The sequence below is a fragment of the Melospiza melodia genome, chromosome 2, assembly GCF_035770615.1.
Source record: "Melospiza melodia melodia isolate bMelMel2 chromosome 2, bMelMel2.pri, whole genome shotgun sequence".
NCBI lineage: Eukaryota > Metazoa > Chordata > Aves > Passeriformes > Passerellidae > Melospiza > Melospiza melodia.
Window position 1 is genome coordinate 13,930,337 of NC_086195.1, and position 26,500 is coordinate 13,956,836.

The window sequence follows — 26,500 nt, forward strand, 5'->3', positions numbered from 1 at the left end:
GAAACAGTTTTCTGTTTTCTGATGGCAGCCAGAAGCTTTCCTTTCTTCTTTTTTAAGTTTTTGAGGTTTTGTGGTTTTTTTTCAGAAAGCTACCAAGACTTCAACATAAACTGATTAATTTAAGAAAATCTAGCATTTTGTAGAGTTAAAATGAAATAAAATCTGAGCCAATTTGCTCTATGTCAGCTCAGGGAGACAATGCAAAAGTCTTCTCTTAAGAGTCTACTCTTAAGAGTATGCAAGAAAAAATGATTCCAGAACTGGAAAGGATGAACTTTTCATGCGAGGTTCAACCATAGGCTATAAACAATGTCACACCTCCTCCCTAAGAACCACAAAGATGCTTAAGGAATGGCAAAAGACAAAGGACAGAGTAGAACTCTTCCAAAGATTTTCCCAGCTTTTGGAAATAGGTCAAGGACCCTAATCACTGTTTCTGTATTCAGTAGTGAATATATTAATGCATTAATGAGCCCAATGAACTTCATGTGCTTTTCAAACCCATGTAAACTTTTAGCATCTGCAACATCCAGCAGAACACCTATAAACTATATGAAAAAGCATTTTATTTTTCTTGAAAACACACACCCATGCACGCAGCTCCTCTTTTAAGGCTTTCCAGTTCTTGCATCAGGAGAGACTAGGGATAATCATTCTGCATTCACCTTCTTTGTGCCACTCATGATTTTACAGACCTCCATCACATCACCTTCAATCAAAGTCTTTTCCAAACCACAGTCCTAATTTACTTAGTTGTTCCTTGCCTGGAAACCACTCCAAATCTTGGTTGCCCTTCTCTGAATCTCTCCCAGGTCTTTTTGGAAATGAGGGAGTGGTGGAAAATGGGACAAGTGGGGAGGAAGATGAAACCAGTACTGCACATTGTATTCCAGATACTAACAAACATGAATTTATACAGGAACAAAATGGTATTTTCCATCTTGCTCTCTGCTCCTTTCTCTCCTCAAGTTCTGTCTGCCTAGAGCCCACTACCAAGCATTTGGGCATTGAGCAGTCATATCCAGAAAGATATTTTTTATTTTTTAAGAATTATAATCTTCCCTACTAGGTCAATACATACACTGGGCACAAAATTAAGATTGGGTTCTCAGTATTTCTTCACTTCACCTTACTTGGCAGAGCATTTAAGCTTCTGTTGTTAACTGAGAAGTCAACTTAGTGTTCCTGCAACTGTTCTCAAGGAGTTCCTACTTTTACTACCCTGAGCAGCTCAGCCCTGTAAAACTGCATTTCAGACCATTGGCTGGTGATGTCTCTGATGGGAATATTAAGTGGTTAATTTTGCCCATTTCCAAATTTTTTGTTGCTCCTACAAAGAAGTTAAATCCAACCACACCTGGATTCCTGGTACTTTGACAGAAATGTTATGAATCAGAGGACAACTCAAAATATTGCTTGCTTCCATTCTCACTAGCTCTTTGACAAGCTGTCCAATTGTTATGTTCTGGCAATGACTTCTACCTATTTCCACTTGGATTTCAACTTAAAAATATATTCTATAATAATTTAAGATGTACTTCAAGACTGTTTATCTTTTTAAGATGAAACCTCAAATCCTTTCCAAGTAACTACATTTATTCCAGAGACCTCTCCTCTTTCACCATTTCTTCAGCCATGTCACATACTCAATATTATCCCACTGGTGCTAAATCCATCAGAACACTTCCTGCTGCCCTTGCAGAGCAGAGCTTTTATGTCCATGTGGACAGACCGGAAAAACTTGTGGAGAACATCACAGCAATATCAATGTATGCAGCACTTGCTGAAGTGTTTAAGCTACAGTGAAGAAATGGAAAGAGTGCATTTACAGATGCACTTAGATTCATTTCACCCAACTCTGACATCTAAAGCCTGATACCCAGTCCAGTTTAGGCTTTTCCATTCTTATCCATTAGCTTACCCTACGATCCATTTATAGTAAATGAAGGAAGAAAATGCATCTCCAAAAGCAATTCACCTAACAGATTTTGGGATGAGGAAATCCTCCCTGTTCCAGACCCTCTTAATAGTGTAAGGGGTTTTGGAAACAGTATGATTGGTGTATCTGATCACTAAGTGTGAACATTATTGTTACATAGATCAGCAATATAAATGATGACATTTAAAACTGCACAGGGAGAAAATGTCAAGAATTCAAAACCCTGTGATTTGCTCTCTTGCACAACTGCCGCCCTAGCAGTCCTAATACCACTGTCTTTGTCATTGTCATATACAATTTATTTATGACAAATACTTCAGAACTGACATTAGCAACATAAGAAACTGCTCACCAACACATGGTTCACCGTGAGAAATCCTAACTGAGGGCCTGACCTAACAGACACCTGACCTGTGTCTTCTGGAGTCAGCTACACAAATGAGCCTCAAGTGAAAAAGACAGGCCTTGGCTTTGGTTTTGCAAATGAACTTAAGATTTCCTCTAAAAGAGGTAGATGTTTATTATGTGGTCTGACACTGATTAAATAACTCAGTTTAAAGAGACATGGAATAACCTTCTACCAAAAAAGCTACTCATTGAGATCTTCAGGCATTCACCTACATGAGAACCAATAATATCATTAGAGCCACTGTGAGGGAAGAATCAAAAACATTTTTGTAAGGATAATGAATTCTCACAGATCTTGCATTAAGTTAATTTTTTAGAGACAAAAGACATGCTCTCTTTGGAAATTTGTTTATTCTGTGGCATCTCTACCTCCTATGAAACATCTGGTAGCAATCTGACATAAACAGCACCTTAAAATACACAGCCAGGCAGGGGAGGTGTGGAGAGTGTCCTCACCCATTCCAAAACCCTCCTGTTGAAGAGCTTAATTTTTTCAGCTGTAACTATGAAAAGATTCTGTGTGCACAAAGAGAACATTCATGACTCAAAACATATTAAATGACTACATCTGAACTTTGAAGCAATTTGTTATATTAGAAAAACAAATAATGGAAACTGCCAGATACTAAGATATTTTGTTAGGGAATCCAAGTGCAACTGAAAAAACAAAGCCTGGAATGGGAGCAGCATCCCAGCTTCAGCTGAACAGAATACTCAAAAATAGACAACCATGAAAATAATGTATGATAAAAGTAACTGTGTTTTCTGCCATCTATTGGCCTTTTTAGCTAACAATTATGAAACAAAGGACTACACCACTCACAAGGTACAGCTTCTACTGTCTTACAAGAGAATGCACAGAAGGTCCTTTCAAACTACCACTGAATAATTTGAAGCAAGTTTCTTTATGCAATTGTTTCAGTCTAATGCAGTCACTGCTGAAGAAAGCACTGGGAGATCCTGCTGGTCACAAAACACAGGTGAAAAAAGACTGAGAATCCCCTGACTTAACTAAAAAAACCATAGCTTAGAATAAAAATAAACACTTAAATTCAACAGCTAACTATTATGCTTGTTTTCAGCTACTAAGAAATAATGATCAAAACATACAAGTTTTACTGAGCAGCACATTTCTCAATAAACTATATTCAAAAAATGAAGATTTAAGTTATTGCCTACAATAAAATGCCCAAATGTGTTGAGTAGATACTAACAAACTGGATGTCACTTCAATTCATACAGAATACAGCTAATGTCATTTGTATAGACTTCCCACTAGTTATAATTAACAGTAAAGAGGTCTTTTCTTCTTTGTCACCTCTCTATTCAGGCCTTATTTGCGTTTGTTTGTACTTGCTATCTGTTAATCTCTCGTAACAAATGACAACAATAACTGTTGCTATTATGCATGGAAATTAAACATGTAGATAACTGTGTGAAGGGAGCTATTTTTGAAAAAGGCAGTATTAGAAACATGTAGCTCTTTATGTCTCCTGTTTTGCTTTGATAATTAAGCCATAGCCTTGATTTCTTTTAAACAAAAAACTTTTCCATGGTCATGCATGTTGCAATCAAATTCAATACATGCATTATGTTCTGATTCAATCTGTTCAAGTGCATTATTGTTAACCCTTATTTGATCCATGCCTGTCATCTTCACTGACCAAACAAAACCAATCCTTCATTTCCCAGCAGCTATCACTGAGTCTGTAAATTAATTTGTAGTACATCAAACAAAATCATAATAGGGAACCTTCAGCTTTGTTCTATTTGGTATCTGCAACACCGTGGGAAATGAAATAAAAGTTGACAGAGGGGAAGAAAAAGCAACTAGGGCTTCCAAACATCCTGCCCACAAATGCTCAGTTCATTTTAAAATATAAAAAAGTATGTGAAAAAACCCTGAAATAAAGCACAATATAAAAGAAAATCCCTGAAGAGTATTAAGTCCATGAACTGTAGCTAATAGGGAGAAATTTGCAAGTCAAAAGTAAATTTTGTTTCTTTGTAAGATTGTTCTTGAGAATTAGCCTCTCCCATTCTAATGATCAACAAGCATTAGAAATATTACCCCAAAATACAGAGGCAAGTGGTTTTGCAACAGCCTTTCAAAACAGAAGATGCAGGGGTCAACAACATGCATTTACTGAGCTTTATCTTAATAATTTTTACAAATTACATTTGACAATGTAGCTTGGTTGCTTGCTACAGCAGAGGACTGAACGTGCTTCCCTAAGACACTTGAGTTCTGCATCTGCTCCTGCCTTCAGACAGTCTGGATGCTGAGGCACTACAAAACTTCAAAAGTTCATGTGGAATGAAAAAATGTCCTGGTAAAAAGCAGAAAGCTGCAAGCACTGAAAATCATTCAGAAGTCACTGTCAGTTCCTTGGAGTTGAATTTACTTGTCATCCATGCCTGCTTCTCTGCAACCTTCCTCCCCACTGAAGACAATATTAAGGTGGATTTTGGAAAATGGGATCTTGGTGGATGATGCCCAGTCTCAGATGGCTGGCATATCTGAGCAAACCTGTGTCTCCAGCACTGCAGAGCTGAAGTTATCACCTTACACCATCAAACCCACCAGAAGGGAAGCACAGGAACCCAACCTGAGCACGCTGTCCTGGTCAGCCAGTTTAAGCCTGCTGCTCATGCCACTGATCAGCAACCCAGTTTTTGGAAGGCTGAATTTGACAGACAATGCAATGAAGATTTGCTGATCCAGGTACCATTGTGAGTTGCTAATCAGGACACTTTCACTTCATACTGGCCTTTCTTTTCATACTACTCTTACAAAAAGATATTTCCACTCATTCCAAGACCAGAAGCTCCTGCTTTCCTGACAACATCCATTATTATGGATTGCATTGCCTAACAGGGCAAATCTGTCTGAAGTGCCCTGAAATCCTCTGGAAGGATGATCCACCTCATTACTGGATACATTATCAAATCTATTGATCCTCCCAAGCAATATGAAAAGACAGATGATTTTATGAAGTTAAATCAGGCAACATTATGGCAACAGAGGACTTAACTCAGTGACCTGAAAGTTATGAGTTCCAATTGCAATAATTTGTTCCACACGTGTGGTGTGTTCTCCCTGTCTGTGTCTTCTGTAAATAGCTGAGTGTTTGGGGGAACAGACACACTTTCCTAGTAGTAGACAACATTTCAGGAACTAGAACCACAATCTCTGTTTGCATGTTCTTTGGCTAATGGTTTCATTATCAGTAGTAACTACATCTTTTGAGAATTGTATCATGATTTTACACTACCAACGTGAAGGGTGATATGAATATTGACTTAAAGATGAGCTCTTGCTGTAAAGTCAGGAAAGTTTTTCTGCTGCATACTTTGAAGTAATTTCAACTTCTAATCTGCTTTCTTGCCTGTTCAGGACAAAGTAACACTCTAGTAACAATGCATCTGTCCCACCTTGGTGAGACACCAGCAGCAATGCAAGTCTGAATGACAAGGGTGAGAGCTAGTGTCATGCACTGCAATTTCAGCAGACAGAGCAGACCTGAGTGACACCTATCTGCCACTGCTACAATGCCAAGAAGAAACCCCTTCAGGTCTGGAATGCTATCATAAGCAGTGAAATAAGACTCCACCAGAAAACTCAACCCACTTAGTAATGTGAATCATAGAATCATTAGTGTTGGAAAAAACATCTAAGCTCACAGTCCAACCATTATCCCAGCAGCCCAGCTGCCACATCCACACACCTTTTGAACACTTCCAGGGATGGTGATTCCACCACTTCAGTGAATTTCAGCATAGCTTAGGTTCCTCAAGCAATACTCCACATTTTTGTGGGGAAATACACCTGATTAAAACCTCAGAGGATGCACTGTTATAAACAAACCAATTCTACTGCTGCTGACACAAGAAGAAAGTCACAGACTCATGTAACTTTTGAAAGGGTTTTTCCAGATGGAGGACTTGCTGAGGTCAGAACCGGTATAGTCAGAGACTCACACCTCTCTCCTGCAGGAACAGTGACTCTGCAGAGCCCTGGTGCTTGCCTGCTCTGTGCACTTCATCCTGAATGTCCCTCCAGAGCAAGCACAAAGACACATCAGGGAGCTGCCTGAGTTATCCTATGGATGGAGGAACTGACCTGTGAGAGCACCAAAGCAGAGCCAGTGTGGCACACTGATCAGGAGGGCTCCTCACAGGTGACACCTTCAGACATCTGACTTTGTCAAGCCTGTGTCCCCCCACAGCCTGAGGGGACACGGCCACTCCTCTGGAACTTGCAGCTACTAATGGAAACTACCTGGAGATGAGATAATCTGAATTTATATAGGACTGGATGGACATATGAAAGGGACACCTCGTGATCTTAAAAGCCCACACTCTCACCCTCCTCTTTGGGCACAGGAAAGAAAACACGAAGCAAATTCTTCATAAAGGCAAAATTCTAAGATAATTTTATCAGAAAAAAAAAAATTTTGAGGGAAACAAAAATCATGTGCTGCCACAGAAGAGCATAACATATCTGGAAAATGAGCCATCAGGCTTCCCTTCTTCCTTCCCCCCAAATGACCACCATCAGAAATTAAGCCTTATAAAGGAGCATCTTATCTGTTTTGGCATTTTTCCTATGAAGGAGTACCTCCTTGATAAGTAATAAACAGGCACACTATTTACAAGAATCATAAAAACAAGAAACCAACCCTAAAAAATGGAGTAATGAAGTTAAAAGCAATCACTGATGCAGAATTCTGGGTCAGCAACTTTTTCAGGATCCTTCAAAGCTTGGTATTTTTCCAAGCAAATCAGTTACCAAGCACTAAGGAAAATATGTATCTGTGACACCATGAGAAATATCTCAATTTTTCTGTGAAGGAAATCCAGGGGACTTGTAAATCCTCTTCCATTAGAGAGCTTGTACATATTGAGATCTCAAAGTAGTATATAGAGAGACATTGTTATTGATGTATCAGGCATTCCAGCCTTCTTTTCACTTCAACAAAAAAACTGATGGAGAAGCTCTCTCCACTTCTTTAATATGTTACTATTATGTAGAAACATATTAACATATGTTAATATGTTACTACAATTGTACTAAACCAAAAGCCCTAATGTTATGTCCAAGAGATATCTCATTCAGACATTATCTCTCCCATGCTAGAGAAGAGATATGTCTGAACTCCATCTGAGCATTTTAAAATGTCAAAGAATTCCACAGCAAAGAGCATGTGCAAAGTCTCTCTGTCAGGCATAATTGAAACTTGAAAGTCAAAAACATCTTAGAACTAAGTTAAATATTTGTACTCCAATATGAGTATATAAGACAAAGATGATTTTCAAGAATATTTTAAGGTTTTATACCACTGTAACATTTAATAATCTCTGAATAACAAATTCCTTTGATATTTTACAGACTCTTCACATAAATTGTTTTATAAAAGGAGCTGGGTCAAGAGTCCACTATTGATGCTAGCTGACTGGAGCTTTTATCTTTATAAGTGGAATAGGTACCATGTTAAACATGCTGCCAAGCTTCTTGCAGCTGGAAGATATTGCAGCATATGCTTAGAATGGTGGAACATCTTAGGTTAACATGAATTCTTTATACATTTACCCTACAGCTTCAATCCCTTACCCAGGGAATGCTGATTCTATGTTCTCTGGTATTTTGTTAGGTGTTCTGCACGTTTTGGCAATGCAAATAGTTTTAGTAACTATTATAGTAACAACAACTGAAATTAGTTCCTGAAACTTATACATAAAGGTAACTATAATGCATTAAGAAACCTGATCACAGATCCAGCATGGTATATGACTATTCAGACCATAATAGAAGGACCTATTTTATCAACTCGCTCTTGGCCATTGACTTCATATTAACTTTTCTTTTTCTGTACAAAAATACTGCAGCTAGCTTCTCATCCAGAAAAAAACAGGTTACATTTCCCAGTAAGAGTATTTTTAGTCTGATGTTACCTGATCATCCAATTTAGGGAAAATGTAAACAGTGACCACAGCATTTCACACTCCATTTCATGCTGCCTCACTTCAATGGAAGTTGGACGATACGAATTCAATTGCTTTTCTAAGCATTTCCTTATTTTCAGAGCCTCTTGAATTTTGGCCTGTATAACTGATCAGAATTCAGCTGTGGGATGGAGTGGATAACAAAAACTCATATGAAGAAAGGAAATTCTTTTCCTGGAGGTTCACTCTCCTCCTCAGAGTTCCACATTATCCAGGGTGATGAACAGACAGACGTGATCTCTTAGGAAAAATACAAAACTGTCTGTTAAATGAAAGATGAAATATGCTTTTGAAAGTGTATTACTTGAAAGCAGTACAGGTCCTGGAGAAGACTGGTTATATATCCAGTATTATTATCACATGGCCCACATTAAAGGATGCTGTCAGCCAGTAACTTCCTAGTGGAAGGCAAGTGATCACTTTAACACTCAGCGCTGGCAATGGAGGACACCCACTCCAAAATACTCCTGTTCTCACAGACACTCATATCCATTGTCCCACTTCCCCACTGGAAAACTGCCACCCCAAAGGCACCTGGCATCAATTGGAACTACACCTTCACAGGACCAGACAGAAGGTCCAAAGCAACTACACAAACTGCCATTGAAGGCAATGTAGCTACACGGACTTGCTACCTTAAAAAAGCATGAATGAGGACATAAACACTACCTGAGATTCTCAGAACACAAAATATCCTTCTATCTTAAAAAAGTTGGTGATGCTAGAATGGTGAAAGCTGTGATGGAGATTCCAGGTGGCCATTTGAGAAGTGAAGCTGCCAAGTGCACTGATCAAAAATATCAAAAATACTCGCCTTTGAATTTTATAGAAAATGGCCAGAAATTTGAGAGGATTTAACCCAAAACAAAATTCTGTCCCATAGCATACTTTTTAGGATTTCCTTCAGAATATGCACATCTCCCAGTCCAACCAGCAATGCCTCTGGTGTGAGATATGCAACTGTTGTGAGGCAAAGTCAGCCACAGAACATCAAATGCCTGTTTAGATGCTACCAAAAATGGAAGTCTGCAGAGTTTCAAGAATGGTATTTTGTAATTCTGAATATTTCAAAATAACAGAACTTTAATTGCATTCTAATCCATAACTGGAAAAAAAAAAAAAAAAAAAAGGAGGAAGCCATCTAAGATCAAAAGAAAAAATTATTTTCAAGAAAATATTATTCTCAGCACTGTCATACCAGTTTTACCACTAAAAGTATTGGAGGTGTGTGTATCAAAGTAAGAGATAACTGAAGAAGCAAGAAATGCACCCTAGTCTTCTTCCCCCCTCCCCCAAGAACTGAAACACTCAAGCTAACATCAAAAATGTTTTAAACAAAATTATCAAACAAGACATAAGTGAAAAATATCTTGTAGGTCAATGTAAGAGTTTTACATGTTATTAAAAATTGATTTTTTTAAGATACCTTTAGATGTACACTCACACGTCATTTCATAAAAGTTATTTGAAACTTATTGATCTCATTTGTGCAAAGCCCAGGCTCCATCATCAGCCTGCTGAAAGGATAATAGAGCACTCCAAACCCTTGTGATAGATTTGATGCAAACAGTGGCCCTCATTTTAGTACATGTAATAGCACCACAAGTGGACAAATTCCAACTTTAACAGTTGTACATTACAAACTAAATTAGCAAATATGTTCTGCTTTACTTCACATCAAATCCAATACCTTGGTCTTCTTACCTCCACTAAAATAAGGTTCTAGGCACCAAAACATGCCACAAAAGATTAAAAAGTCTTCTCAGGCTAACACACCACTCACAAAGAGACCCAGCTATTACCAACAATTTTATTTCACTTAAGACAAACTGAAAACAGCTAAAATGGACTTTGAGCAAGCAACTGAGAGAAGACATACTTAAAATGACTACACATGGAAAACTAAATTGAGAAAAGGATCAGTGAAAGAAGCCTTATGGATTTCTGTACCGAGAGTGAAAACCTCTAGAAGGATATTTAAGTCCATTCTGCCAAAATACTCTCCCTATTCACACAACTCAAAGGAAGCCATATTCTTAGGCTACAATAGGTCACAACTAAGTACAGTACCTTGCTTCAGAAAGAATTTTGCTTTGTCTGTCAACTATCAACAAAGCACAAAGAGCTCATACAGCCCATCCATGCATTGCTTGTCAAGGAGTCTAGCAGCATACAAACAGTAAGAACTCAAAAGATTTCTTAAAAACTATGCCTCTTGTTTGGTTGGACAGCTAAAAACACTCTACTGCCCCCAGTCATTACACAATTCTGTTATCTTCCTTCTAACCTCAAATTTTTGTACATTGCTTGAATTTTTCAGATTTGTCGTGTTCAACTTCCTGCAAAACACCAAATGTAAGATAGAACACAAAGGTTTTGCTCACATACATGGCACCTACAGTAAGATTCATCAACTCTAGTATAAATATCAGGCTGATATCAACAAAAAAAAGATTGTTTATATGAAGCATTTATCTTTGCAATTTGGTTATGAACATCTCTGAATGCTGACGGAGTTAACAGAGTTCCAAAAACTTCAGAAGTGGTAACACATGTACGTGGGTATGTAAGTTCAGAGGAGCTCAAAAGAGTTAAAGGTAATGGCAGAGAAAGGGGTCTCAGGAGTCTGGTCACCTTAAACTAGAGAACTTTAAAGCATCACTAAGCAGTGTTTGTTCATTTAAGTTTAATTATTTTCTCCTTGAGAAAGGCACTAATGAAACTGAATATCTTTCATGGTTTCGAAGAGCAGTCTGAATGGTCTGTAAACAGGACTGGGGGCAGACGAGAGAACTGGCTGAGCCAGGGGGTTGCTAGGTGATGCACAATGTAAACCCACAAACTTGTTCAGGTTTACTTTGCTTTCATGCTGCTCTCACACAGGCTCTCCAAAGTTTTAAGAATTAATTTCCAGGTAGCTATTTAAAAAACAAGAAGTAGAAATAATTAAAAAAGAAAACTCCTTAATCCTCCTCACCTCTTCCCTGTCTTCCCCTGCTATCCCCCCAAGAATGATAAAGGAAAGACAAAAGAAAATTCACAGAACTAAAGTGCAGGAAACCATTCCTTCTATATAGTTGTATTTAACTGTTGAAGACTGGTCATTATGAAAAACTTTTAATATTTTCTGCTTGATTTTTGCTTCTGTAAATGTAAATAAAAATGAATTCTGGAACAATACATTGAGCCTTTAAAACACTTAAACTGAATGCACAGTCTTATTTACTAACATTTCCACCAGAGATTACAAAAGCAAACTTTTCAGTCCAGCCATGTGCTCCTACCTCCACCCTTTTCAGAGCTGTGGTTATATTTTTTCTCCCCTAAAGTATCTGATCAGAGATTGTCCGGTAAGAGCACTTTATTAGATCATCAGTCAGAGGGTTTTACAAGCACCAAGAGCTATGGGCTCAAATGCAGCACATCAGTTTTAATAGCCCAAGGTCTAATAGTAAACTGCAGATACTGCTGAGAACTTTCCATGCACTGAACTCTTGAAAAAGCACCATCTCTCAAGCTTAAATGCAGCTGCCTCTTTCAATGCCGCAAATGGGTAAATTTGACAAAAAAGCCACCATTAAGACTACATGAAAGGCTCAAGACAACATCCTTTCAATGCTTTGTACTTCAGTAATCAGATGTACTTACTCACCCCCTCCCCCAAACCCGATCAAGAACTATTTCTGAATGGTAGGAAATAATTCCACTTTGTACATCTTTTAGTTAATCAAGACTTTCTATTCAGCAATTTGACCTTTTGTTCAAAACAGGATTATCAGTTTTTTCGCCAGTTACCAAGGGCGACTCGCATGGTGAACATAATTGCAATAATTTGCAAAACACCATGGCAACCCACATTACAACTAGGTAAATACTGGTCTTTTGTGCTACATTGTTATTTTCAGAGATGCTGAAGTCAAAGAACGAATGACAAATGAACACAAAATTTATATTTGCTTTGTCTCAAAAGAGAAGAAAATTGATAACAAGAATTGGGGGGAAACCGACTACAGCTGTAATTTCTAACTTGATTAATTAGGATGGTAACAGTCCTTAACAGTATATTCAACAAACAGCCCTGACTTAGTCTCTCCACCCACCTCTCTCTCTTTCTACACTACTACCACTAACCCCCACCCCAGACAAATTTTTTCAGCTAGGAGAACAAACAACTCCATTTGCTCTTTTCTTCAACTTAATGGAATCCTTAATTACAGAATATTGTTCTCCTGCTCTTCATTACACTGAAAACTGAAAGTGAGAGAGAGAGGAGGAGGAGGAGGAGGAGGAAGACTGTGCCAAGCAGACAGGGTAGCTACAGTCATCCTCCCTGCCTTTGCTTTTTTTGTCCGTAGCAGACCTAAAGATGAGATGGCATTTTTTGTGGGTTTTTTTTCCTCCTCTTTTTAATATTAGCAGCTGTTGTACAGCAAATAATTAAGTAAACTAGTGCTCAAGTTCTCTCCTGGCAGCATAAATAAGACATGAAAGCTTAAGTCAAGTCATGATTAAAATCCAAATCAGAGAGGAAACAGATGCTTAAAATGAAAAAAAAAAAAAATCTCTTAAAATTATCAGACTGGGTGGCTTCTAACAGAATACCTATAGTATTAAAACATTTTCCAATGGGTAGATTTATAATATACAATAAATTAATATTTTTAATCTTTATTTCTTTACAATTGTAAAGAACTTACTGTTACGCTATAGTTTACAGTATAGGCTTCTAGTAAGATTACAAGAAATCACATTAAAACCAAATTCTGAGACATATCTTGGAAATACAGAGAAGTAATTTTGCCTAAGAAAAAAAAATCGCTGAGAACAGTGTTACCAATGGATGTCACAATGAATTTGCTATATTTTACTGGATCACAAGTTCTGTGCTGAAACATTTATTATGCCACAGTGAGTTGATTGAATAGTTGAGAGCTTAATTTTCATTATATCAATAAAAACAAGTTATGCCTTTATACAGACCAAATCCTGTCACCAGATGTATGCATATGCTCCTTGTGAAATGCAATGGCACCCTTTACCAACAGATTTCCACATACAGAGTGGATGTGAAATACATTAAGCTCAAGAAGCCTGCAATCAGAAGCCAGGGTAATCCTCATCTCAGTTCACTGTATGTACAAATCATGTGTCAATTTAAAGGGCCATGTCTATATTTTAATTCTTTTGAAAGTACTGGATTGCCTTTACAATAAAATAGGTTTTTGAAGTGAAAAAGAGCTACTGCTGCATCCCTGTGTGCTAGGAACACTGGAGAGAGTATGCAGTAAAATGAATGAAATGAAAACAAAGCGCTGAAGTCAAGTGAAGGTGGCCCCAGGGTGCTGAAATGCACCAGTGCCACTACAGAGATCCTCTGAGCTGCTGGACAAGCCACTTCCAGTTCACTGAGCAATGGGCATTCAGGAATCAGTTCAGACCCAAGTGCAACCTGAAAGTTCTTCTTCAGGCAGTCACTCGGTACTATACACTGAAAAAACAAGTCCTTTGATGCACAAATTGGGCACCCAAACTTATGAACACATTCAATGTTCATTCCCCTGTGCCTCATCTCTTTGACAAATAGAAATAATAATTGGCCTGCCGCTTAACACACAGCTCTTGTAAAGACGATTTTTAAGAGCCACTTGATCCTGCAGTAAGTGTGCCACAGAAAACTCCATGAGAAAATAAATAATCCTAGCCAAAGTTTCAGTGAGTGCATTCAATAAGGTCAAAGCATCCACTATGTAATGGAGAGAAACAAATACAGACCAGCTGCTCATCTAACCAGTGCTGTCCCACCTGTACACACTGAAAAAAACGCAGAAAGGGATAACACCATACATAAATGACCTGCATTAAACTTAAGTAAGCAGTATTCACTCTATATCTTCAACTTTCAAATGTTCAACTCTGTAGTATCAGAATCTCTCTTCTATTTTAAATTATTTTTTTAAAATCCATTCTTCTTCAAAACAGTGTTTAAAGGAATACACAGATTTTGCTTCTGGGAATAAACAGAGTAGCCCATAGTAACTTTCTGTCTCCTCTGAAAGCACTGCATTATGCCCTGTGCGCCCCAACAGCAGAGGCAGGAAAATATTTATGAATTTTCTCATGCTTTTCTTTTTCTATTCAACCAATCACATTCCAGTATAACTGCTTGGTTTTTGTGCCCAAACTTTCACAGGCCATCTCCACCCACAGCTGCCTCCTCATGCTATTTCAAGCCCATCTGCCCAGCCAGGTGCTTATCCAGCAGATACCATATCTGAATATTCTAATTCAACCAACTCCAGTCAATTCAGCTTCTTTGCTGAATTTTAGTTTCATCTACAGTCACTTGGATCCACTCCACTAGTCTCTTCCCACCTACAGTCAATTCTTGCAAGCATTTTTGCATTGGTTTCTTGGTTTTATGGGGTTTTTCTTGGTTTTAATTATTAATCATGCCTAGGTCCCTCCTCTACACTACAGATTTTTCCTAAAGTCCTGTAAAATTATCAAATCTAGATGGATTTTTCTTAGATGACAGAAGACAAACAAGAGAAAGGAAGAAAGAAGGATAAAATATCTACTTTTCCTCATAGCCAAATGTTAAAGACTTCAAAGCCATAGCACCAAAATTTTGGGTGTGCAATGTCACCTGAATGACATTAACACTGCTTAAAGTGCAATGTCTTAAAATAGGGAAGTTTATAATTCAAGCATGACTGAGGTCTTCAACTGAACTGATTTATATTACATCAGATTTCCCCTCTCAGGACCTCAGGTTCATATACCAAGATGTTACATTTAAACTCCAACTTACTTTTCTTGGAACTCTGATTTGGAATAATTAAACCAAATCTGTAGCATACTGTATTCTGAGATCATAAACATAAACTGCCCTACTCAACTCCACCTTACATGAGACTTTTCTTCCTGCTACCATTAATTAAACTAAGCATCAAACTTAGTTAAAAAATCTCAAAAAACGTTTTGTGAAGTATTATGGGATGCTCAGGCTTCCTCCTTGGCTTCTCCTCAGGTTTTCATTTCTGTAATTTCTCTCAACACTTGCCCCGAACTCTTTCCTCCAGTCTCCTTCAGTTGCTCTCAAACTTTGCCTTAGACCTGCCTATTTTTTTTGAAGAAGAGAGCTCCTGTCTTGCCTCCCTACTGACTTTGACTTAATTTGCCTTTCCCACTACTTCCAGACTGCAGAGTTCTTCACTTCTTCAGAAGGGACTGATGCTCATATCACCTCCATGTCAATTACAAATGCCTTCTGAGGGATATCTCCATACATGGCACACCACCTGCTCCAGATTGAGACAAGAGGTCAAAGGGAGATGGAATTTTGAGAGAGTTTATCTATTTTCTATTAATAATTAAGAATTTCAAAGGATTATAAACTTGAGTGTATCTGCTACTTGGTATAAAGAACTGATCTCCTGCAGCCAAGTGAATTCAGAAAGAAACAACAGCATCTCTGAAGAGCTGTTGTGGATTAGCTGAAGACAGAAAAAACATGTTTCATTTAATTTTGAAAAAATGTTTAAATCCATTTTAAGTTAAAATTCTAGCCAAGACTCAAGTTTAGACAAATTATTTTGGCATTCAAAATATCAAAGCAGACATCTAAAATGTGGCAATACTTAAAAATTTTATAATTTAATTCTTAAGAACTTATACCCAAGTAATACATGGTAAATTTTATTAAAATCTGCTTTGAGTCTAGTATGAAGAAAATCAGAAGGAGAAGTGTTCAGGGAGAACACAGCAGAAGTGGGGGGTTTTGTGTGTTGTTTTTTTGAAAATCTCTTAAACTATTCTGGACACCAACTAAAGTAACCAGATGGACCTTTAAAATTGATGCTCCTGAGTAAGCACTAAAAAAAGCCAACTCAACAGAAATAAAGGCCTGTCATAAACCCATTGAACTAAAAAACATGAGAATGGAGAAGAGACTGACTGTTTTCTGTTGCTTCTGGTGACAGACACAGAAAGCAAAATAACACAACATTGCTGTTGCAGTGACATTTTTTGTTTTAACCTAACACTCAAAACGCTTATTTAACAACTCACATCCAATAAGAACAAGCTGCATAAAATCAGCATGTAAAGGATGATCCTTCAAATGAATTATGCTTTTGTTTTTTATAAAGGTTAGCTGCTACCAAGACCTGCAAGGCCCTTAAAACCAACAGCTCAATACTGAAATTGTATGGCCCAGGAGAGCTTTCCAACTGCAAACTCCTGAGAGCAGAACAGGTTACCTGTTACATGCTGTCTGCTGGAAAAAACCCTGCTGCCATGGTGCAGGTTCTTTGAATTGGTAGCAGACATTCCACATATTGCCCCGAGTCTCTAGAACTAGTATTTTCTAAAATCTAGAGAATATTTAATAAAAAAAAAACAAAACAGAATTTCATTATGACAGGTAAAGAAAAATTAAATGTCTGGAGTAGAAGACTGTGACTACTTAGAAACTAATGTTATGACCTCATCATATTTCATATGGGTAAAAGAACAGTTTCAAACAACTTGAAAGTCCTCTCTCTTAAGGTAAGGAAAATTACAAGTAAATTTTAACTTGCATGTATAAAATATAAGTATAAAAAATGGAGACTGGAAGTTGACAGCTGCTGACATAAATCAGAAATTTCCCAAAGCAGAACACTAATAAGGAAAATTAGACATTAACTAAGAATGTAGAAACAAAGCAATAATGTAATGGAAACAAAAAAGAGTTTACAGCAGAAAAAACTAGAAATGCAACTTTTCTCTGTATTTTGGAAAAGTACAGTAACAGCATAGTAGCAAATAAGGATGAAAAACTATGTTCTGAATTTGCTAACAAGAAAACACTTAATAGGCCCTCAAAATTCAGCATATTCATAGAAAAAATGCTGGAACTCAACAATTCTATTTGAGCCAAGATGACGTTACTTGCTGAACTTGCCAACCCTCGAAGCTGCCTCAAATGACTGAGACCCAATATCAACCAAAATAACAAATTTCCTTGAAATAGTTACAGAAGCCAGTCAGAACAATCCATGTAACTATTTCTATGTATCAGTCTAACACTAACCTGAGGAAAACCAACAGAAATACTGATAGTGACTTTAAGTGATCAAGAATTTTAAGAACAGGAATGGAATTAACATCAGTCAATGTTTTATATAGAAAAGCCTCAAACAAACATGGCAGCTCATTAGAGGTTTGGTCAAGAAAGGCAGATATACTACAAATAATCTCTTGGATGACATTTGATTAACTTTCAAAGGACACTGCATTAAATTAGCATTGCACAGTGTTAATGAAGTACACATGAAATGGATTAAGAGGTGCAAAGATGAAGTATCTCAAAAAAATCACTTGTCTATGAGACAAAGTGATGACAGTGAAGTAAGCATTTCTCAATATGGCATGCAGAGGGATTGCTGCAGGTGTATCACAACAAAAGGTTACACTAACTCTTTTTACACCACTGATTAGTAGAAGAGAGGAATCAATTTAGACAAAATTCACAGATGACAAAAGCAGAACAGCAAATAATGATAAGCATGAAGAAATTGTTTTGGAAAATCCTGTTCATTTGACACAAAATACACATTAGTTCAGCGAAACAAAAGCAACACACTGTGAACAAAGCCTACAGTTCAGCCCTACAGAATGGAAATACAGTATGCCAGAAATTACCACCTGAAAAGGAGTCAGGGCAGACAAGTTATTCAACATCAGCTTTAAAGGCAGCCCTAGTGAGATGTGGAGATTGAGTAGTGAAGAACTGAGTATGAGAAATTAGCTGAATTTCTTCAAACACATGGGTGAGAATGCTATTGGAACACACACAATCCTGGTGGCAAGAGTCAAAAAGAAAAAACAAAAAAACCTGCTATGCTGAAGAGCCATAAACTATGTCTAAAGGTGTTGAAAAAAGAATAATAGCAACAGACCTTGAAGAGCATTCTCTTACCGTCACAAAAGGGGGCTGAGGGGTGACCAGAGAAAAACAAGAAGGTATATTATGGGAGAAAAGCAACAGGCAGCACAGAGTACTTGAATCTAAAGAAAGGAATAACATCAGCCAGTGCTCAGAAATCCTGATGGATTGAAAACTGGCTCAGTGTCTGGGCCCAGCATGGTGACCAGTGGAACAGACTCTAGCTGGAGAGCAGTAAACAGCAGTGCAGCCCTGGGGTGCAGTCCCACTCACATCTTCCACTGATGAGCTTGTGATGGAGCACAGAGCATCCATCCCTGGAGAGTGTGCTGATGGCACACAGCTGGTGAACCTGAACTGAACAGGAGCCAGCAAAATGCTTTTGCCTCTCTCATCACACTCCATGTGACCAGCAGCAATCTTTGGTGCGGTTGGCACAATTCTGCCAGGAAGGTCCAGCAGGGGAACATGGAGAAGGTTTTGGTAGAACCTCTCTTCTCACCCTGCGTCACAATGCAATGTGTAGGTGTGAGTTCCACCTAAGCCAGTCCTGATGTTCAGGTACTGCAGGGAAAGGCTGAGCCACCCTTTGCAGGGGCTGATGCCTGGCCCAGGGAAGAGCATTGTCTTTAGAAAGAGCAATCTGCAGCAGAATGGAGACACCCAGGCCACTCCCTCACCACCCAGATATTTGTTAACCAGAATTATTTACCTTGACTTCTCTTGATCAGTTACCTCTGATCATTTTGAATTTAATCTTCCTCTCCTCAAACACCTATCTTTAAGGCTTTTTTTTTTCTTTTAAATTTGCTTTAACATAACTCAGGTGTTATTAATTTCTCAAGAACTCAAGAAGACAGCAATAGAGACAAATGAGAGAGGTCAGAGGATGGGAAAGGTGGGCAAACAAATTAAAAGCAAACACTAGCAACAATTCAGATTACTCAGCCTATATTTTCAGGGAAAAATATTCCAATTGCTTCCCAAATTCCATCAGATGGAATCAGTGTGTGTATACATGTATCTGCACGCATTTACATATGTGACACAGACCCACAAACACCCACACAAAAACTAAAATTTCTTTTTTTTGAATTTCTGTGGATGGAAATTCAAGTCAGGTAACACATCCTTAGAAAAAGAGCATGTGGAACTTTAAGCTGATACTCCAAATAGTTTTGTTTCCCTTGGTGGTTTTCGTTGGGTTTTTTTTAGTTGTGAGGGGTTTTGTAAATGGAATTAAAGATCACAAACACACATAATGTATGGGTGTAATACCTACAGAATACTTTATGTATGTTTTAGAAATATTTAAAGAAATACACTAAGCTAATAGGCCCCCTCTGTTACTATGGTAATAAGCATTTTGTAAGAGGATATAAACACATAAAAGGTGTTTTTACTTCATATTGATACTAATCCACTCTCATATGTAATAAAACACACAAAGTAAAAGAAACTGAAAAAGATAAGCTAAGATTCTAACAATGAATGTGATTTCTTACAAGAAACTTTTTGGAGAATAACAACACGTAATTTTCCATTTTGCTCTAAAGGTGCTAATTTTTAAGGCAGAATTTTCATATAACCCATACCTGAAAAACATAATTCTGAGCAGGTAGCATATTAAAATATCCCAGAAATAGCAAAACAAGAAGATATAATGCATTATTATAAAAATCTTGGTTTAGCTAACAAACACAACAACAAAAAAGTTCCTGTAAAGTAGCACTTACAGTGAGAACACAACCATTCATACATATAATTATTAGTTAAGTTAAGAAAATATATATTGAGATGATTCCAGAAAAAAAGATGCGGATATCTTCACCTTCAGACCACTCCTGAAGGGCTCTGATGGCCTCTCTATCCCAGTGCAATGAATTCAATGCCAAGCTCACCCATCTGCTACTGCATTTCACATGGAGACTAGTCCTTAATTTGCCACCAAGATAATTCCACCCAGTTTTCATCTCCTGCCTGTGGATCCAGAATTTTTTCCACAACCTATAAATCATAATGCACTTATTCTACACTCTATCACAGCAGCAAAACACAAAAATCAGAGCCTCAATTATGTGCATAAACTTTAACTGGTTCTTTGCAAAAGATGGCACACTTGGGAGTTTAACAAGACTCTAGTCTTATACCCAACTATCAAATTTGATTTGCCTGTTTTCTATCCTCTGTTAATACATAAAAACTGTGCCGCACAGTTTCTTAATGAAATAATTTTGTCTGATCCCTCTATCTGCATGATGAAAATATTCAGGATAAAAATTGCAAGATGACAAAATCTTAATATGCAGTTTGGTAAAGTTCTAGTCAGTCCCTGAACAACACGTTTATCTATCCAGTAAAGCTTGTGTTAATGCGATGTAAGAGTTTGGCAAATTCAACTCTAATGGAGCATAAAAGTGCTTTTGCTTGAAAGTGAGATCATTTTTAAAAATTCAAAGCATGATCTCTTTTCCCTTTTTTTTTGCAGGAACAATCTGATACAAGCAGCAAAGCTTAAATAAACTAGAAACATTTCAAATGATCCATAAAGGATTAATAAGCACTGCAGGAAGTCCTATAGGCTCAGAGTATACATTTTCCATCTTCTCCTGCGACAGGCATGACGTGAAATTCTAAACAGAACTCAAGTTTCAAAGTCACTGAATGTTAAGGTCTGCAGCTTTGATACCAGGGTAGAGTGGGGTCACCATCTTGGAATATTTAATTTAAACAGATAACAAAAATATTGATTTTATTAGCATAATAAAGCCCCCAAATTATGGCCCTTCACAAAATTCTTTTTCTACTCACAAATAGACGAATGGACAAAAGCAAGGCAAAAGGGGTAGTAGTAAGCTACAGGCCACTAATATAACAAGAACAAAATGACAGCTATTATTTTGGCAGAGATAATCTATGCTGAAACACAAAACACACACGCACACAATTTCTTTCAATACAATTTTCTTGTCTTCCCACTGACTTCTATGATTACCACAGAAAGCAGGGTTCTAAACACATTTCTCAATTGAATCTTCAATCAATAACAGTAAAAATTTGAGAAGGGAGATATGGGAAAACATATTATAGCATTAGTACGTGTTTGCAAAACAGACTGAACTTCCCAATATGCATAAAAGTTGAAGGGGAAAAAATAAAATAAAATAAAATAAAAATATATCAGTGACAATGTACCTTATACCTTTACTTTACTGAAATTAGCAAAAGAAAAAATTGCAACTCCAAAATTCAATCAGTAGCACAAATTGCCTCAAACTTGGTCCAAGTGACCAAATTATGCATTTATACTCTTTTTTGCTTGAACCACAGCAAAAATAAGTACCACACTTTTAAATTAAGGAATATTTCTCATGATCAAAATTATTCAAAAACCTCCATATAGTCATAAGTACTTTTTAAACAGTGGAAAAGGGTGATAATTTAAAGAATTCACAGAAAGTAATAAAACTTATCTAAGCAGAATCTATGTACTGGTACAAGCAGCATGGTATAAAAGAAATGTTAGAAAAGTAAGAATGAGATCCCTGCAGAAATCCAAAATGACAAAACTTCTGGGGGAGGTCAGCTTGACCCAAACAGACTCAATTTGCCAGCAAGAATCCAGACTAACTCTATCACTGACGTAGGAGAAAAGACAAATAATTCATATCAGAATTGAGAGTTCCTCATGTTGAAAGATGGAAAAGTTTAGCCTCTGCTAAGCTTATAAGGCTGTTTACCACCCAGGCTTTCTGTTCAGAGCCAAAACAATCAACAGTAGAAACTGTTTAGGTGACAGTTACATACAAATTGGAATAACTTCTTGCGGGATTTGAAAATAGAAAAGATTCAGAAATTCAATAGCCAAATAGAAAGTCATAAAAGAGCATAAATATAAAAAACCAGCACAGATAATACTGGCCATATTGGGGAGGGGAGGATGGAGAAGAGATGTGAGAATGATAAACGTTAGCTCACAGTAAGAGACTGATGCTGAAAGGCAAAAATTATGCTAAAATAATACATTAATCAAAAGGAAAAGTGAATGAAAAGAAAAAAGCAGAGGGGGAAAAAAAACTGAACAAAGGACTAAAAGAAATCATTTGTCTGTATAAAGGCAGCAGAGAGGCCTTGCTTGAAATGGTGTCTACAATTCTGGGCACATTACTAAAACCAGACAGAAGAAACCAGTGTAAAGAAGAACAACAAAACCAGCTTTATAAATAAAAAAAGTATGACAGAGTAAATTTTTTTTGTGGTTATAAACATAACAGACATAGTGAAATAACATCACTTTCTGCTAACATTTGAAAATAAGGAAGAGCAACTTGAGAGGAACAACAAGCATGGCACAAAGAGTACCACAAAAAAGGGCAAATTTTGAGTAATGGAAAGATTTTTATTTCAAATACTCAGAATTAACAGAATAACAGAAGATTAACATCAGAAACTGACAAATGTTTAATGCAGTAGCTGCCCTATGTCTGATCATGTGCAGCACTAAAAACAATCTCTAAGCAATTCTACACTTGAATACTGAGAAAACAAGATGAAAAGGATTTTGATAAACAGTTATGGCCTTTGTGTACCCATGAAAACCATGGGTCACCTAAGAGAACATCAGTGCTTGCTGATATTTAGCCACCACTATCCTGGCAAAAGAGGAACAAAAGGAGTGCAAAAGACAGTCCATGAAAACAGAAGTTAACAAAAGAAAGTCTACAAATGTGAACAATACAGTGCACAGATGATAAACTTGTTGTTTTGTTTACCTTTGCAATTCAAAACAGAATTGCAGTGAAGCTGAAAAGATGACAAAACCACAGCAGTGAAAACCAGAAATATTTTCAACTCTCTCAAATAGCCTTTGGAACTCCTTGATACAAAGTGCCAGGCAGAAGCTGTATCTGCAGAGACTCACACAGACAGATGAAAACATTTCAGTTTTATCAGAAAAGTCATCTGCTAACTAGGCAGCTGCATCTCCTATCAAAAGTTTTACTGGAAAAATTGTCTTGGAGGAAGTTCCTTCAATCATTAAGCACTCAGCCAATACTAGAGACCAATACTACACTGAGCAAATCCCTTCATTAAATCAAACCCACAGTTCAGTATTCAGGCAGTCTGTCACTGGCCTGCAATCGCCTAACAAACATTAAAAAACGAACCATTTTCTCAGTATCTAAACCAAATCTGAATACTTTATTTCTCATGATCTTCAAACTTGTTTCCTGTTCAAAATACATTTGTTTAGGATTGTGGCAGTGCTACAGAAAGCAAGGACTACTGCTGAAAGAAAGCTCTGGCTGCTGCACAGTTTGCAACAGAAGAGAACTTGCAACACCAGGGGAAAATGTCAGGCACAACTATGAAATGTGTTATAGGTATGTTCTTCTACCTGCAACCACCCTCACCATTCCTGTCCAAATTAACTGCTCATTCAACCTTAAATCCAGTATTATAATATATAAAGGAAATAACTTTCTATTTGCATGATTCAATTTTATTCAATAATGGAACCTCATGTTTCCCATTTCAGTCTTTATTCTCTCCTTTTCTGCAAATTATTCTGTCTAGCAGCCACATGACAAATATTTACAATTGACCAAAAGAGAGGTAAGTTTAAAAGGTACATGGATGAAGGTAAAGGAAAGGGCAAAAGAACTCAAACAGGATAGACTGAACATCTTATAAAAACCCCAACTACTTCAAAGGATAATGATGACTCACAAAAATGGCTCTTTACCATATAGGATGAGACAGAAACAGCTTCTAAGACTACCTTATGAGGAAACAAATTATCTGTAAATTAATTTATTCATTTGTTTAAGGAATGAATGATAATGCATTCCTTTGATTTTCACTGTGGAACTTTCACATGTAACTGCAGAATATACTTTTATTTTTCAGAACAGTATCCTTTCCATTACTCAGATAAAATTAATAAGCAATTACAGAGGTGAGGTCTTCTATCTTTTTCAACAGTTGACCAATCTGGCTGTTTCATATAACTAAAAATGCAAAGCTGTTTGTTAGGTGTTCAAAGCAGAAATCTCTTTTGCCAAAGGCATTATTAACAATTAATAATCATTACAGAGTGCCTTGTTTACCTGACCTTGTGTAAATTCAGCAGCCTTGTAATTAGACCCATATTTTGCATATTTGTATATTTCCATGCATAGAATTTGACTCACTCACTCATCCATTAAAATTTGCTTGACAGACATAGATGGATAACCAGGGTACAATTTGTATTTACTGGATTATAGAAAATTGACCAAACAACATGTGAAGTCCAATGAAGGCATATTCTTGTCTTTCTCTTGTGAAAAATGTAAAAGACATACAATAGCTGAGGCTGGCCCCAAGGTTCTCTGAAGAAGTAGCAGAATTTCATAATCTGAGAGTTTTAATAAAGCTTTGCTCTAAAAAAAGATGTTGGGTTAAAAAACAGAACTAAGAAGAAACAACATTTGGCCTACATCTTCCTTTAGGCAATGCAACAAAGAATTCGTCAGTAGAAAGATCTCCTATAGAAGTTAACATATTTTTCCTATTTAATGACTTTAAGTAACTTTCTAAGCAGCTGAAAGAATTATCTCACTACTCTCCTGGTTGGAAAAAGTCTTAAAATTTATGGTTTTTAAAGCATTAACCACAATAATTAAATACTTCTATTAGATATGCTTACATGTTTGAGAACAACAGGAAGGTGTCTCATCTGACCAGTCAGTATGGAAAGCAACAATACAGAAGAGAAAATGAAGGAATTTTTTTTACCTGTGTGTTGCTATCTCATAAGGTCAGACAACCCTGTCCAGCAAGACATTTTACAGATTTCTTGTAAAGAAAATGAATTTTGTCCAAAAAGTCAAATTAAATGTACTCATTAAACATGGAACACTTAGATTTAAAAAAAAAAAAAACTTTTATAAACAAAAGGGAATCTTTCCTAAGAGATTCAAAACACTTAAGAGACTTAAAAAGCAAAAGTCCTCTGGTAGTGGCTATTCAGGAATGTCCTGTTAGCAACTAATGAAGTCTGCTAGAATTAATCTGAAGAAACTACCAAGACAGTGGGAGAGGCACATCCCTGACAGTGTTCAAGGCTGGCTGGATGGGGCCCTGAGCAGCCTTACCTGGGGGTGACATCCCTGCCCATGGCAGGGGGGCTGGAACTGGATGATCTTTAGGGTCCCTTTCAATAATTCCATGAGCCTGCATTTTCTTTCACTAACTTACTTATTTTAAGGACGTTGTGCTGCCTCTGAAGGTCTTTCCTACCAAAACACAGTTTCTAACAGACTCCTAAGTCTGTGTCACATTTCATCTGTTACAGACAGTTCAGGGACTCACCACAAGGAGAAGGCTGGAAACCTTGCAGCTAAGGAGTTGCCTACAATTAAAATTAGGGTGAAAAGAATGGGAAGGAAAGAGATCTGTCTAGATGCCTTTTGTCTCTAAAAAACTAAAAATGGCCAATAATCACATTGACCCCATCAATACAGGGGACTAAGCCTTGGTTATGATGTTGGTTTCTCATGCACAGATCTGTGTCTGGAAAGATCCAGTTTAATTTATATAGAAACTAAATGTACTTTTCATTATGAAAGCTTGCAATCACTCCCTAGATAATTTTCCTTATTTTCACTACAGTCTCAGATGCTCCTCAAACAGGTATTTGCTACTCAAGCCTTTTTCTGAATGACATTGGATTGCTGGGTGGCACAGTGCCACAAGCCTCATGAAGCCCTTCAGAAAAGACACAGGACAAACACTGAAAACACAATTTTGGAGAAATCCCTGACCATGTATTAGCAGAAAATATAGCCTTATTTTCTAAGTCTAAGTGTGCCTGGCTCACTCTTGTTGGGAAACCTCCAAAGACAAACCAGAACATACAGAATTTAAATGAAATTATGAATTCTCTACAAGGTATTTCAGTGCCTTTTACTTTGGGGAGGGAGAAAGGATGTTAGATCATAAAGCCACCTTATTTGTAATTGTACATGAAACTCTCTCAAGGATCATATCACAGCTCAGCTTATTTCTGCTCCTTAACTGACGGGGTTAAAAAAAACCCACCAAAACCTTAACAAGGTGATCCCCAAAAAATGCCCCATTAAAGGAACAACTCAGTACAAATGGTGATCTCTTATCACAGAAAGAAAAAGAAACACAAAAAGCAGTAGGAGGGAGGGGGGGATTTGATTAAT

The 26,500-nt window shown here is 37.2% G+C and overlaps 1 protein-coding gene across 1 annotated transcript in view; it reads right to left on the minus strand.

Annotated features, from left to right (window-relative positions):
* POLA1 (DNA polymerase alpha 1, catalytic subunit) overlaps positions 1–26,500 on the minus strand; it is a 184,303-nt gene that overhangs the window by 62,102 nt on the left and 95,701 nt on the right.